The following is a 12344-nucleotide window of genomic DNA, read 5'->3' as shown; positions in this document are numbered from 1 at the left end:
CAGTCATTCTTAGACTTCTTATTGGGTGAGCAACACAGCCAAGCAACACAGCTGGAGCCTCCCTCCTCCCTGGCCGGCAGGGAGGGAGGGAGAGGAGCTGCTTCCTTTGAAATTTAAGGGACATCATTTAAGGGACATTTAAGGGACATCCATCAATAAGGGACAGCAGCGGGACATGGCGCTGGAATAAGGGACTGTCCCTTCAAATAAGGGCCACTTGACAGCTATGTGTAAAAGCCGGCACGGAAAAATGCATCCCTGCACAAGAAGACTGGACTAGTCCCTTTCTCCCTGAGATGCTTGCCTTCTGCCAGCAGGGAGGATTTGACAAAGACTTTCTGTGCGTCTTGTTGCGCCCTTTCAACAAAGTGGTGTGTACTTGTGAGCTCTCCCTGCCCCACGCACATTTTAAAGAGTATTTCAGCTGTGCTTCTGTTCTTTGGCATGCTATCTAGGTTTCTCCTTTTGTACATGACTTTGGCAAGCAACCCGGATTTCTTAAAAAAGACAATGCTGAGATGTGTCAGGTTATTTTTAATAGTGTGCACGACGCAGCAAAATTTTCATCAACTGCAATTTGTAGCAGGACGGCGTAATATTAATAGCCCATGACAGGGCCTGTTGTCTGAATAGCATAACTGCAGGATACATCTCCTGGGTGTTGAAGAAATGAAAGCATTCTTTCATAGTACATTTTCAAGCAGTGACCTTTTTTTTCTAATCGTAAGCTTTTCTTTCAGAACCAGCTATATATCTTTAATGAGTTCACTTCGGAGAGCTGATGACATCTGGACAAGGGTTGAAACAATTTTTTTCCACCATAAATCCCCCTTGGAATCACCCCTGCAGATTACGGGATGACTGTTTGCTTAAATTCAGTGTCCAGCATTCATTGTCACTTTGACGTCTGCTAACGAGTAATGTGTCACCATATATTTAGCAGTATTTAATATCGGGTGAACATTTGATATTGGACAGCAGGAGTGGGACCTGCAACAAAATGGAGAGTTTGGAATGTTCCTATTCAGGGTCCCCAGTAAGGCAGCCATGCCCTTTCCTAGGATACTTCATTACTTTCCCCATGCCTTGTTTTCCCTTCCAACAGCCAGTCACTATTCCAAGCCCACAGAGCATCTTCCATCCTCATCAAAATATTTGGGGGGTTTGTCTCCTTAGGGTTTTCCCCTAAAATATTCTTCTGCTAGCCTTGACATCTCTCTGAATGCATTGAGTTTACTAATGCATTGAGTTTGCTATTGCAGGATTTGCTCCTTCTAATGGAATTTAAAACTTTTATTTGACTCAGTAAGTCAGAAGGACTCTCTTAGAATGCATTATTTCCTCTTTATACTGGAGTTATTTAACATCAGGCTTTGCTTTGCTATCGTTGATATGACTGTTTACAACCAATGCTGGTTTTGGTTTGATGAGCTATAGGATTCAAATCAACTATTTCTAAGATTTGGAGGAAACATACTTTTAGCCATGCTTGAATGAAATTTGTGTCTGGAGTATGTGCATGTTCCTTTTTTTAATTCACTGTTATCATGAGCTCTGCAGTTCTAGAGGTTGGGGAATCCTTTCTGACAATCAGCTATGATTTCCAAATTACTGCAAGTTTGATGGGGGGGGGTGTCAGAGAAATAAAGAAAACCAGAAAAAACTGCTCTGCCAATAGAAATGGCAGATCCAAAATATATCATGAAGTAGACAAAATAATAATTCCACTGTTCAGAAAGTTCATATGGTCACCACAGCTAATTCGTAATCAAGATATCTCAAAACAGTAAAGTATTCAAAACTAGGACAAGCTCTCACCTTGTACAATCACATTGTACACTAGCAGGTCAAGCCAGCAAAACTTGCAACCCACTGTGAGTGTGGCCAGGATTTATGATGGGGGTGGGCAAGACACCCACCTGTCATCATCCCCGTCTGGCTCGGTTTAGCAGATTCAGAATGAAATGTCCCAACAGCGCTTGTTTTAAAATACTTTCATTTGACCTCAAGTGCTCTGAAAAACCTGTCAAAATCTTCAGTCCTTTGAAAACCAGGAAGTTATATAAACAAATTAATATCAGGGTGTTCCTTTCATGGGTGTATTTTGCAAAATTTCAAAGAACATGCCTTTTTATTTTTTCTAAATTGAAGCATACCTGAAGGAGCATCTCCACCCCCATCGTTCTGCCCAGACACTGAGGTCCAGTGCCGAGGGCCTTCTGGCAGTTCCCTCACTGTGAGAAGCCAAGTTACATGGAACCAGGCAGAGGGTCTTCTCAGTAGTGGCACCCGCCCTATGGAACGCCCTCCCACCAGATGTCAAAGAGAAAAACAACTACCAGACTTTTAGAAGACATCTGAAGGCAGCCCTGTTTAGGGAAGCTTTTAATGTTTAATAGATTATTGTATTTTAATATTCTGTTGGAAGCCGCCCAGAGTGGCTGGGGAAACCCAGCCAGATGGGTGGGGTATAAATAAATTATTATTATTATTATTATTATTATTATTATTATTATTATTATGTAAGCAAGGGTGTTGTTTGTTTGTTTGTTTGGATTTGCTGAAAACTTTTTTCAGCACCTCCTTCTCAAACCCCTCTTTTTCCCAATGCAGTTTTTCTCTACACACTCAGTAAGCATGGCCCATTGTTAAGTATTTTTTATTTATTTCCTTGATTTGGGGAGGGTCAGCTGTCCCCCTCCCCCCCCCCCGGCTAGGCCCATGCAGCCTACCCAGCCACATGAAGCCTACCAGTTCTGCCAGGGTCCTGTACCAATCCTATTTCTGCAGTTACAGGCAGGCTTCAAATCCAGGGACATTGATCAAGTCTCCCTCCATCAGTTATTTCTCAACTTCTTAAGAGACATCTTGCTCTGAGGGGAGGAAACGGAAAGCAGAATAGCCGGTCAGCCATTCAGCTCCAGGCTGTTTTAGCTGAGATAGTCTCTCCGTGTCCCACCAGCACTGACCTATTTAAGTACCATCATGCCTTGAGGGGAAGGAGTTAGAAGACAGAGCCATCCATTTGCCCCCCCCCCCCGAGGGATCACAATATCAGACGAGATAACAGCACCAAGTCCCTAGACAAAGCAAAAAATGGGGTAAATAGCTCAGAAAATAAATCCTTGATAACCAAGAATCACTGACTTAGAATAGGAGGGGAGAGAAATTGGATTCATTTCACAGTTAAAGGCGAACTTACCTAATTCACACATTCTACGGAGAGCGTGAAGATTCACACATGAATTTTGCATTTTTTGCAGTGCCCTTCTCCAGCAAAGTAGCGTGCATAGAAATGAATCTATTGGAGTGAAGTGTGCATAGAAACTCACATGTTATTGGAAAGTAATATAAAAAAGTGAACTATATTTGGTGAAATTGTTTCTGCAAAAAAATGTGTCCATTGGACAAAATTTCATATGAAACCATGTATATTAGGAGAAATTATTGCAAAAATGCTGGTGAATTTCCATGAGGGTTGTTTTGGTATTTTTTTCTTTTAAGTAACTCTGATGGGGGAAATGTGGAGAACTGAACCTAAGATTGGAAAAAAAATGAGAAAATGAGAGAAAATGAATTTGATTGATTCATCTTCCCTAGTTTAGAAATATTTCAGCACTCTAGTAGTGTCTTGTTTACCTGCATTTCATTGAAAGAGAAATAATAAGGAATGTCATTACTCAGCAAACCACCGAGAACTACATACCCACAAGCCAGACAGGCACACCCACAGGTCAAACGCGTACCTTCATTTCAGAGGGCATTGAAAGCTTTAATGCCTTTGTGACACTTGCTTAGAACATTTTGGGCTTCTGAAACTAGGATGGGAAGGGATAGCTTATATGTAAGCTGCTTTCTTATCTTTCCTTTCCGTCCTGTGTCTAGTCAGACCAGAAAAACTGCAAAGGTGCAATGATTCACAGTAAGACAAGTCTGTTGACTTTTCGTTATTTTCACTCTGCCCTTTCCAGGCCCTCGACGCTCACCTGCTAGGAAAGTTGCCCAGTAGATTTGGGACTTCAGCATCGTATGTCTAGTTTGCAGTAGAGAAGGCGTGAATTCAATGAACTCTGCAGGCTAGGAGATTCTCCAAACAGCAGCACCATCATGTACTGTACCTTATAAGCTGTAGAGCCAACCTGCATTCACCTCTTGAAATGACTGTATTGTTGCATGTTATTTTTCTATGCACCAAGAGGAAATACCATGCTCATTTGGTGATTTGTTTGTCTTTGTGAAGCCCAGAATAATAGTACTTAGAATTGGCAGAGCACTCCAATGCTCTTCTTGGGAATGATCTCAGTCAAAAGCTCTTTGCGCAGGGGTGTGGAATCAGCATGTTTCCGAGCACAATTCAAAGTGTTGGTGCTGACCTTTAAAGCCCTAAATTGCCTCGGCCCAGTATACCTGAAGGAGCGTCTCCACCCCCATCGTTCAGCCCAAACACTGAGGTCCAGCGCCGAGGGCCTTCTGGCAGTTCCCTCACTGTGAGAAATTACAGGGAATCAGGCAGAGGGCCTTCTCGGTAGTGGCGCCTGCCCTGTGGAATACCCATCAGATGTCAAGGAAATAAACAACTATCTGACTTTCAGAAGACATCTGAAGGCAGTCTTGTTTAGGAAAGTTTTTAATGTTTGATGTTTTATCGTGTTTTTAATATTCTGTTGGGAGCTGCCCAGAGTGGCTGGGGAAACCCAGCCAGATGGGCAGGGTATAAATAAATCATCATCATCATCATCATCAGACCCAATGCCAAATCCTGCCCTTAAGCCCCTCTACCTGATCCTTGGGGCTCTCTCCATGTCACCCCCTCTCCCCAATCTGAACCTCTAACTGGCTCTGCTTTTCCTTCTTCCTGAGGGGTTTTGCTCTGCTGAAATGTGTCCTTCTGGTGGTGCCTTTTGCTTGTTTGCGCGGAGGAGAATGTGTAGGTGCTTGTTGAAACTATCCTATTGTGCAAAGCTAACATTTAAATGCATCCTTATCACAGTCATTCATTCAATGAAACATCCGCTCTGCGTCAAGGCCCATAGTAAACACACAGCAACAACACCTGGCAGATTATTCTGCACAGACACTTTCACACAGTGATGTGAGATGCTCTCTAAGATGGGTAACATTATTTATACTGATAGTCTCAGTGACTAGCCTACTTTCAGGAACAGAGGGAGCAGCGGTAACTGGATGTTGATGAACAATTGGGGGAGGGAAAAGAGATGGTCTTTCACATTGTTAATAAGGCAGATGTTTCAAGTTGTTGTTCACTAAGCACATGCTCTGTTATCTCGCCTGCGCTTCATATAATCCATGTACAGTGAAACGGAAGTGCTCTTACAGACCTGAGCTCTAATTACATCACAGCCAAGACTAAAAGGAGCACGTAGGTAATTTACATGGCGACTGCTTGCCTTACAGATGCCATAAACCTTGATGCCTTTTAAACAGCTTGTGTAAAAATCACACTGATTAATAATAATAATAATAATAATAATAATAATAATAATAGTTTATTTACTACACTATACCCTGCCCATCTGGCTGAGTTTCCCCAGCCACTCTGGGCGGCTCCCAATCGAGTATTAAAAACAATATAGCATCAAACATTAAAACCTTCCCTAAACAGGGCTGCCTTTAGATGTCTTTTAAAAATAGGATAGTTGCTTATTTCCTTGACATCTGATGGGAGGGCGTTCCACAGGGCGGGCGCCACTACCGAGAAGGCCCTTATAAAGTATAGGAATTGGTTTAAATGCTCGGGCTCTTTTCCTGTTTGTTCTTGATAACACAATTCCCTAATGAATCCATTAGAAATGCAACAAGTAGGAGTGGCCCCTACAGACTATCTGTAACCCTGAAAGCAAATGTGAGCTAAATTGTGAATGATGACATTCAGTTCCTCCTCTTCCTTCCCCCCAAACAAAATTTACATAGGAATACCTTAAACAATCCAAGGATTTAACTGAATCTGATCAAAGGCTGAGTTGGTTTTACCAGCCTGTCCAGAAAGCATTGAACTTCATGTCTAATATATGCACAGATGCACAAAGATGCTTCGTCGCTGTGCCCTAAACCTATTAAGTTCCATTGTTCCTGAGAACACTGTGTTCAGGCCCTTATTGCAAACAGATCAGTACAAAGCCCGGCTCTTTTATTCTTCTTCTTTATGGGTTGTCTTTGTATTATTGGTTTTTAATGCAGTTCAGAAATTCTGTCTCTGTGTTCAGCGTAATTACCTGTGCAGCCCCCAGAATACAGTACTGTCTCTGAATGAATCACTCCCCTCTCCTGCCTTCCTGTGAAGCTCTAAAGGAATGATTATGACAGCAGCGTGAATTCAATTTGCCATTCATACATGAGCCAGAATGCTCAATCATGACAAACTTAGTCACTACTGTGTAAGGGCTGGCAAAGTACATTACACTTTCCGGCAATCATTTCTCCCGCCTTCCCTCTCTCATTGTAATTGAATAAACGCTAGGCTTCAATTTAGCCCATGTTGTTAAAACTTATTTTCATTATTGCTTCCATTCTCCACTACTTCCTCTTCTTTACAACCTGGGAAGAATGAAGAGATTGCAAGCCTTGATGCAGAGCTACTTTTATATATATATATATCTGTTCTGGATAACTTTTACGGCGACACCTGCCTTCCTGACAACTAGGTTATACTATATTTTGGATTTTTGATAAATGCACTAGAAATTAGCATGAACTTGCAGGATCAAGTTGTACTGTGCACAAAGGAAGCAGATAAACAGATACAGATATTCAGAACCAAGGAAATGCTGCAATTCCAGGGGTTAAATCAGGTTAAATCACATTGGCTTGTAAGAACAGTATAAATGCATCCTGATCTACAGCTCTCTGTGTGCTCCAATGCACACATGAAATTCCCCCCTCCATTGCAGTGGCTTCGTTCATTTAGATGGAAGGAGCAGATCTACACATGCAAAGAATGTGCACGTCAGTATGCTGCTTCTGTTGCCATGAATAGGTCAGCCCTTGTAAGCAGAGAAGGGCTGAAGCCATAAGAAATAGAAAGAGCAAATCCAGTCTGTAAGGAAAATGAACCAAACCACACCACTACGGACTACAAGCTGACCAAGGGAGGAGGCCATGGAGAAACTGGGATAGCTTTCATAATCCCAGGACTATCCCTGGAAAATAGGCCCACTTGGAGGGTATGCTTTAGACCAGGCATGTCCAAAGTCCATTTCGGGGGCGTAATCCGGCCCACCAGTCGGTTCAATCCAGCCCCTGTGGCAGTTTATTTCCTGGGGTAAAATTCCAAAAAACCCTCAACAACCTCAACCTCAATCCTAAAAAAAGGTCAACAACTTTGGTTGGCGGCCCTTCGGCCGGCCCTCACAGCCCTTCACTTCAAATCTGGCCCTCTTTGAAAAAAGTTTGGACACTACTGCTTTAGACCACAACGCGAGTGGCACTGTGGTCTAAACCACTGAGCCTCTTGGACTTGCCAATCAGAAGGTTGGCGGTTCAAATCCTCATGATGGAGTGAGCTCCCGTTGCTCTGTCCCAGCTCCTGCCAACCTAGCAGTTTGAAAGCACGCCAGTGCAAGTAGATAAAGAGGTACCACTGCAGTGGGAAGGTAAATGGCATTTCTGTGCACTCTGGTTTCTGTCACGGTGTTCTGTTGCTCCAGAAGCGGTTTAGTCATGCTGGCCACCTGACCTGGAAAGCTGTCTGTGGACAAACACCAGCTCCCTCTGCCTGAAAGTGAGATGAGCACCACAGCCCCATAGTTGCCTTTGACTAGACTTAACCATCCAGGGGTCCTTTGCCCTTTTTATTTTAACCTTATGCTTTTGGTGGCATACATTCTGCCAGTTTCTTGTCTTACCTACTCCCCCCAGTTGCTGGTACCATACATGAGAATCCATGCAACCAAAGCTTAATTCAGTTGGTGTTTGTTAGCTTTGCAACAGCAGCCTGACTCAGCTACTCCTCTGGAATGCATGCATGTTGTAAAACTGGTAGACACAGCCATGAAACCTAAAGCTTTCTTTTGTAAATAATGAAAACCAGACTCTCAGGAACCGAGACTCCATCATGAATGAGACATACACCGAGAATACAGACATACCGTCAGGAACTGAGAACTTTGCTAAAGAGTGAGAGTACTGTACCAAGAATAAGTAGCTAAAAGAAAAAAGAAAGATTTCCATTCGTCATTGGTTTTCTTTCAGTAAAGACTGCACCCAACCAAACATTCAATGCAATGTATGAATATCACTTACAAAATGCAAGCTTATCTTTTGTTGCTCAAAAGAGCCTGAAGTTTCTGCAACGTAATGTGGATGTTCATATTCTGGAGTACAAAATACTGATTATGATTCTAGAATATTCCATCTGAATACTGCAGTTCTGCTGTTTATGTTGGCAATTGCAGCTTAACTGTGGAGATGCTTCTGTGTGGTGACCTTGGGAAGACACAGAACACCCTGTGATGAAGAGAGAGAAAAAACTTCTGAGGAGAAGCTGTTATTGCTATAAGCAAATCAATATGACAACACTGCCTCTTGTTCCTAATCAAATTGTAAAGTTACAGCTGGAAAAAGAGAACTATCAGTTCTGACAGCAACAATAATACTCAAAGATTAACAGCAAAAAGTTTTTAACCAAAAGGAAGTCATTACCCTTGAACAGTTCGTACTTAAGCTGCAGTCTTAAGCAGACAAACCTGGAAGTTTGATGCACTGAAATCAATGGGAGTTAACTTCAAAATAAATGTGCTAAGAACAGGGTGTTTGTTTGTGATTTCTGCTTTGCTCAGATTGATTAAGCAAGGGGGCAGTCTTTCTAATTAACTGTGGATTTATTCCACTTTAACTGTCTGCTGCAATACAGCCTTTTCCTTGGATTGCGTGCTAGAACTGGCTGCAATCAGGTTTATGTGGCCTTCTACATCAAGGTTCGGCAAGGTTTAGCAGCCATGAGCCGGATCACTCCCATGGAGAGCGTCCGTGGGCCGGACTGGCGCAGCGCGATGCCGGAAATGGCTTCTGCACATGCCAAGACGCCGGAAATCACACCTGTGCAGAAGTGATTTTCGGTATCTGGACATGCGCAGATGCAATTTCCGGCGCCACTCGGCAAGTCCCCGTGCATATTATTTGGTCGTCACTGTTAGAGAGGTGCACATGGAGGGATTGCAGATGCCCTATGGCTATAAATAAGCCCAGAAAGGTCCTGGAACCCTTGGTGGCTCGTAGAGTGGCAGCGCTGGGGGGATGGGTCATTGTCCACCCTAACATTCAATTCAGCCAAGTGACCCTCTACCGCAGGGATGACGTGCATCTTTCCAATGAGGGGAATGATGTTTGGCTGGCCGACATAACTGCAGGGATTAGGGATTGGTTGCAGGTCTGAGGGTATTGGCGGCGAACTTTGCTCATGTGGCGGTTAGGCATTGGTTGGGGTATTGTTATGTAGATGAATGGGGGGAGCGCCATCACCTCCCCCGGTTACTGAAGGGTAGTCCGGTAAAGGATTCCGGGGGGCGTGGCCACGTCCGAAGCCTATGGAGGCCAGGGCCCAAGGCACGCCCCCCAAGCAGTGACCCCGGGGGAGTGCCTAGTAGTTCTAGATGTTCTGACCATTGGCCAATGGGAATTGGAGCACAACAACATCTGGAAATTCAGGGTTCTCCGTTCCTCAATCCCCATCTGCGCTATGCATTTAAAACAGTATTATACCACTTCAAACAGTCACGGCTTCCCCCAAAGAGTCCTGGAAACTGTAGTTTGTTAAGAGGGCTGAGAGATCCCATCACAAAGCTTCCATTTCCAGTGTGGTTCCCTCTTCCCAGGAACTCTCAGAACTGTAGCTCTTTGAGGGGAACAGGGGTCTGGGCATTTTCAGCGTTCCCAAATGCTTCGCTTTGGAGCATATACAACACCTCCTCAACGTTCTTCCAATGCGGCTTCTCCAGAGTGACTTGAGGAGCCAATCTTCAGTGGCTGTCTCACACCCTTTCAATCTAGTCAGCCCAAACTGTGAGAGGTCTTCTCAGTGGCTAAGACTAGGGAGACAGAGATGCTGTTGGGATCTTGGGTTGTTCACCCCCTTGTGACCCCAGACTACTACACCTCTGGTTCTGAACCAAAGGTGGAGCCTATGCAAATACAGTGGTACCTCGGGATGCAAGCGAGATCCGTTCCAGAGCCCTGTTCGCATCCCGAAGCGAACGCAACCCGTGTCTGCATGTGTGCGGGTCGCGTTTTGCCACTTCCGCTCATGCGCATAACATCATTTTGACCATCTGCACATGCGTGCGGTGAAACCCGGAAGTAATGCGCTCCGTTACTTCCGGGTCACTGTGGAGCGCAACCTGAAAATACTTAACTTGAAGCACATTTATCCCAAAGTATGACTGTAAAGCAAAGATGTGTCCCTCAGCATGAAGAGGGCAGGCAAGGAGGGACAGAGCCCCTGGCCCTCTCCCACTTCCTTCTTCATGGGATTAATCATCTGATGGGATTGTTAATTGCACACGGGGCAGACTTTGGTGACGTAACGCCCTCGTCTTCCATTCTGCACATGCTCGAAAGTGTGCTACGTCAGAGATTTGCAGCCTCTCAGCTCAGCACCCTGTGCAGGGGAACTGCCAGCACCACCCAAAATCCGGTGCTGATTACACAAAGGGGAATACCTAACTCAGCATCTCAGAACACAACAACATAAGATTTTTAAAGTTGTGGTTCATAACCATATTATTACTTTTTGGAAAAAGAAATTACGGTAAATATCAGGTGCAAGTGAAAGGGATTGTTATTAACAACACAGTGCTGGGGGGGGGGGATTAAGTTTTCCCTCCCCAGCAGAAAACTCTATGAATTCCCCACCTGCCTGCTGGCATTTTTGTCTAGGTGGCTGCCACTCCAACTGTTTCTTCCTTCAAAGGATTAACACCTGCAAGAAGAAAAAGGGCCCCACTCTCAGGTCTGTCCCCCCCCAAAAAAAATTGTATCTCTGGTGCTTGTGGTGGCATTCCCACAACCATTCTCAGTTCCCTGGCATGTTTGTTGTATGTGACTGAAAACGCTCCTGTTGATGCTCACATGATATTTTAGGTGTAGCGCAGTGGTTCACAATATAGGTCAGACAGCTCACAAGCAACAGCATAGACCCTAAGGCAGGGATAGATGTACTGTATAATAACATGTATAATATGTGAAGTGGAACAGACAGATCACAACCAACAACGTAGACTCTGTATGCATAATCTGTGGCCCTCCAGATGTTGAACTACAACCCCCATCATCCCCTACCATTAGCTATATTGACTGGGGTTTCTGGGAGTTAGAGTCCATCAACATCTGGAGGACTACCATTTCCCTTGTCCTAGTGGCATAGCGTCGGTTGCCAGTGCCCAGGGCTGTTGGGTGGGAAGGAGGGAAATGGAAGGAGTATGCATGCACATTCAGCTGCCTAATGGCATCTGTGTGGCCCAGGAGATTGCAGCCACAGAGATAAGAAAAGAAGAGTCATTCTGTTGTCTGGAGAGGTCACTTCCTGGTTTGCGTAGAGAAGCCATTTTCAACAGAGCACTGCAACAAAAGCAGACAGTTGTGTTGAGACAGCACCGGCTGTTGAAATTTTGCGCCCCCTAACAATTTTGTGTGTGGCACCCCCCCCCCCCATGCCAGGCCACTGCCCAGTCCAAGCCTATGCCTTCTCCAACCCAAAATACTGAATCACGCTCAAGTCACAATATGCTTTTGCAGGTTGGAAGGTAGGATTATCTATTTTAACTAAACAGTACTATGATTCTTTATTTGGATTTCACACTAATGTCCTTCAAGGAAATGGTTAGCTACAAATAAAAGAATAAAAAGTCCCTCACCTGCTAATTAGAAGAAGACAGTGATAGTTTTCCTTAACTTTCACCCATATCCAGCTTCGGTGACATCTGCAAAGCCATTTTTTCTCCAGTTAACGAAACAGGTCCACTCTGGATGCCTCTTTTTGGTTCCTGACTTGTTCATGGCTGGTTCAGCGGGTTCCACCTACCAAAACATTATTACAGAATTCTGAGTGAGAGGAAGGAGGAAGAAAATTTGTTATCTGGCAGCATTAAAGCATGTATGTCAAAGAGTGTGAATATTTGCTGCACATTCATTGAAGTGGTACATGAGATTGGGGACATTTGGGGCTAAAAGACAATGTTTTGTTTTTCAAGGGGAAAGCGGGGAAAACAGATTATCATAATTATCCAAATTATGATGAGAGCTGAGGTACTTCATGTGAATAATATCACTTCTTGTGTCTGTTAAATAAGGAGGCAAGGGAGTTCAAAGACCCAAAAGCAACTCTAGTGGGC

General features: G+C 44.1%; 1 long non-coding RNA gene across 4 annotated transcripts in view; it reads right to left on the bottom strand.

Annotated features, from left to right (window-relative positions):
* LOC310688506 overlaps nt 1-12344 on the bottom strand; it is a 486265-nt gene that overhangs the window by 3731 nt on the left and 470190 nt on the right. For 2 of the 4 annotated variants that reach the window (XR_014516981.1, XR_014516982.1), the window contains exons 2-3: nt 11868-11996; nt 8181-8463 (exon numbers count right to left, since the gene is read on the bottom strand). This is a non-coding gene — a long non-coding RNA (uncharacterized lncRNA). Of the gene's footprint in view, nt 1-8180; nt 8464-11867; nt 12031-12344 lie in introns of those variants that run through there. The other 2 variants (XR_014516983.1, XR_014516984.1) reach the window with 2 other exon arrangements.

This window comes from Podarcis liolepis, assembly GCF_965112155.1.
Source record: "Podarcis liolepis genome assembly, chromosome: 11".
NCBI lineage: Eukaryota > Metazoa > Chordata > Lepidosauria > Squamata > Lacertidae > Podarcis > Podarcis liolepis.
The sequence above is the reverse complement of the archived record's forward strand: the minus strand, read 5'-3'. Positions and strand labels throughout refer to the sequence as shown.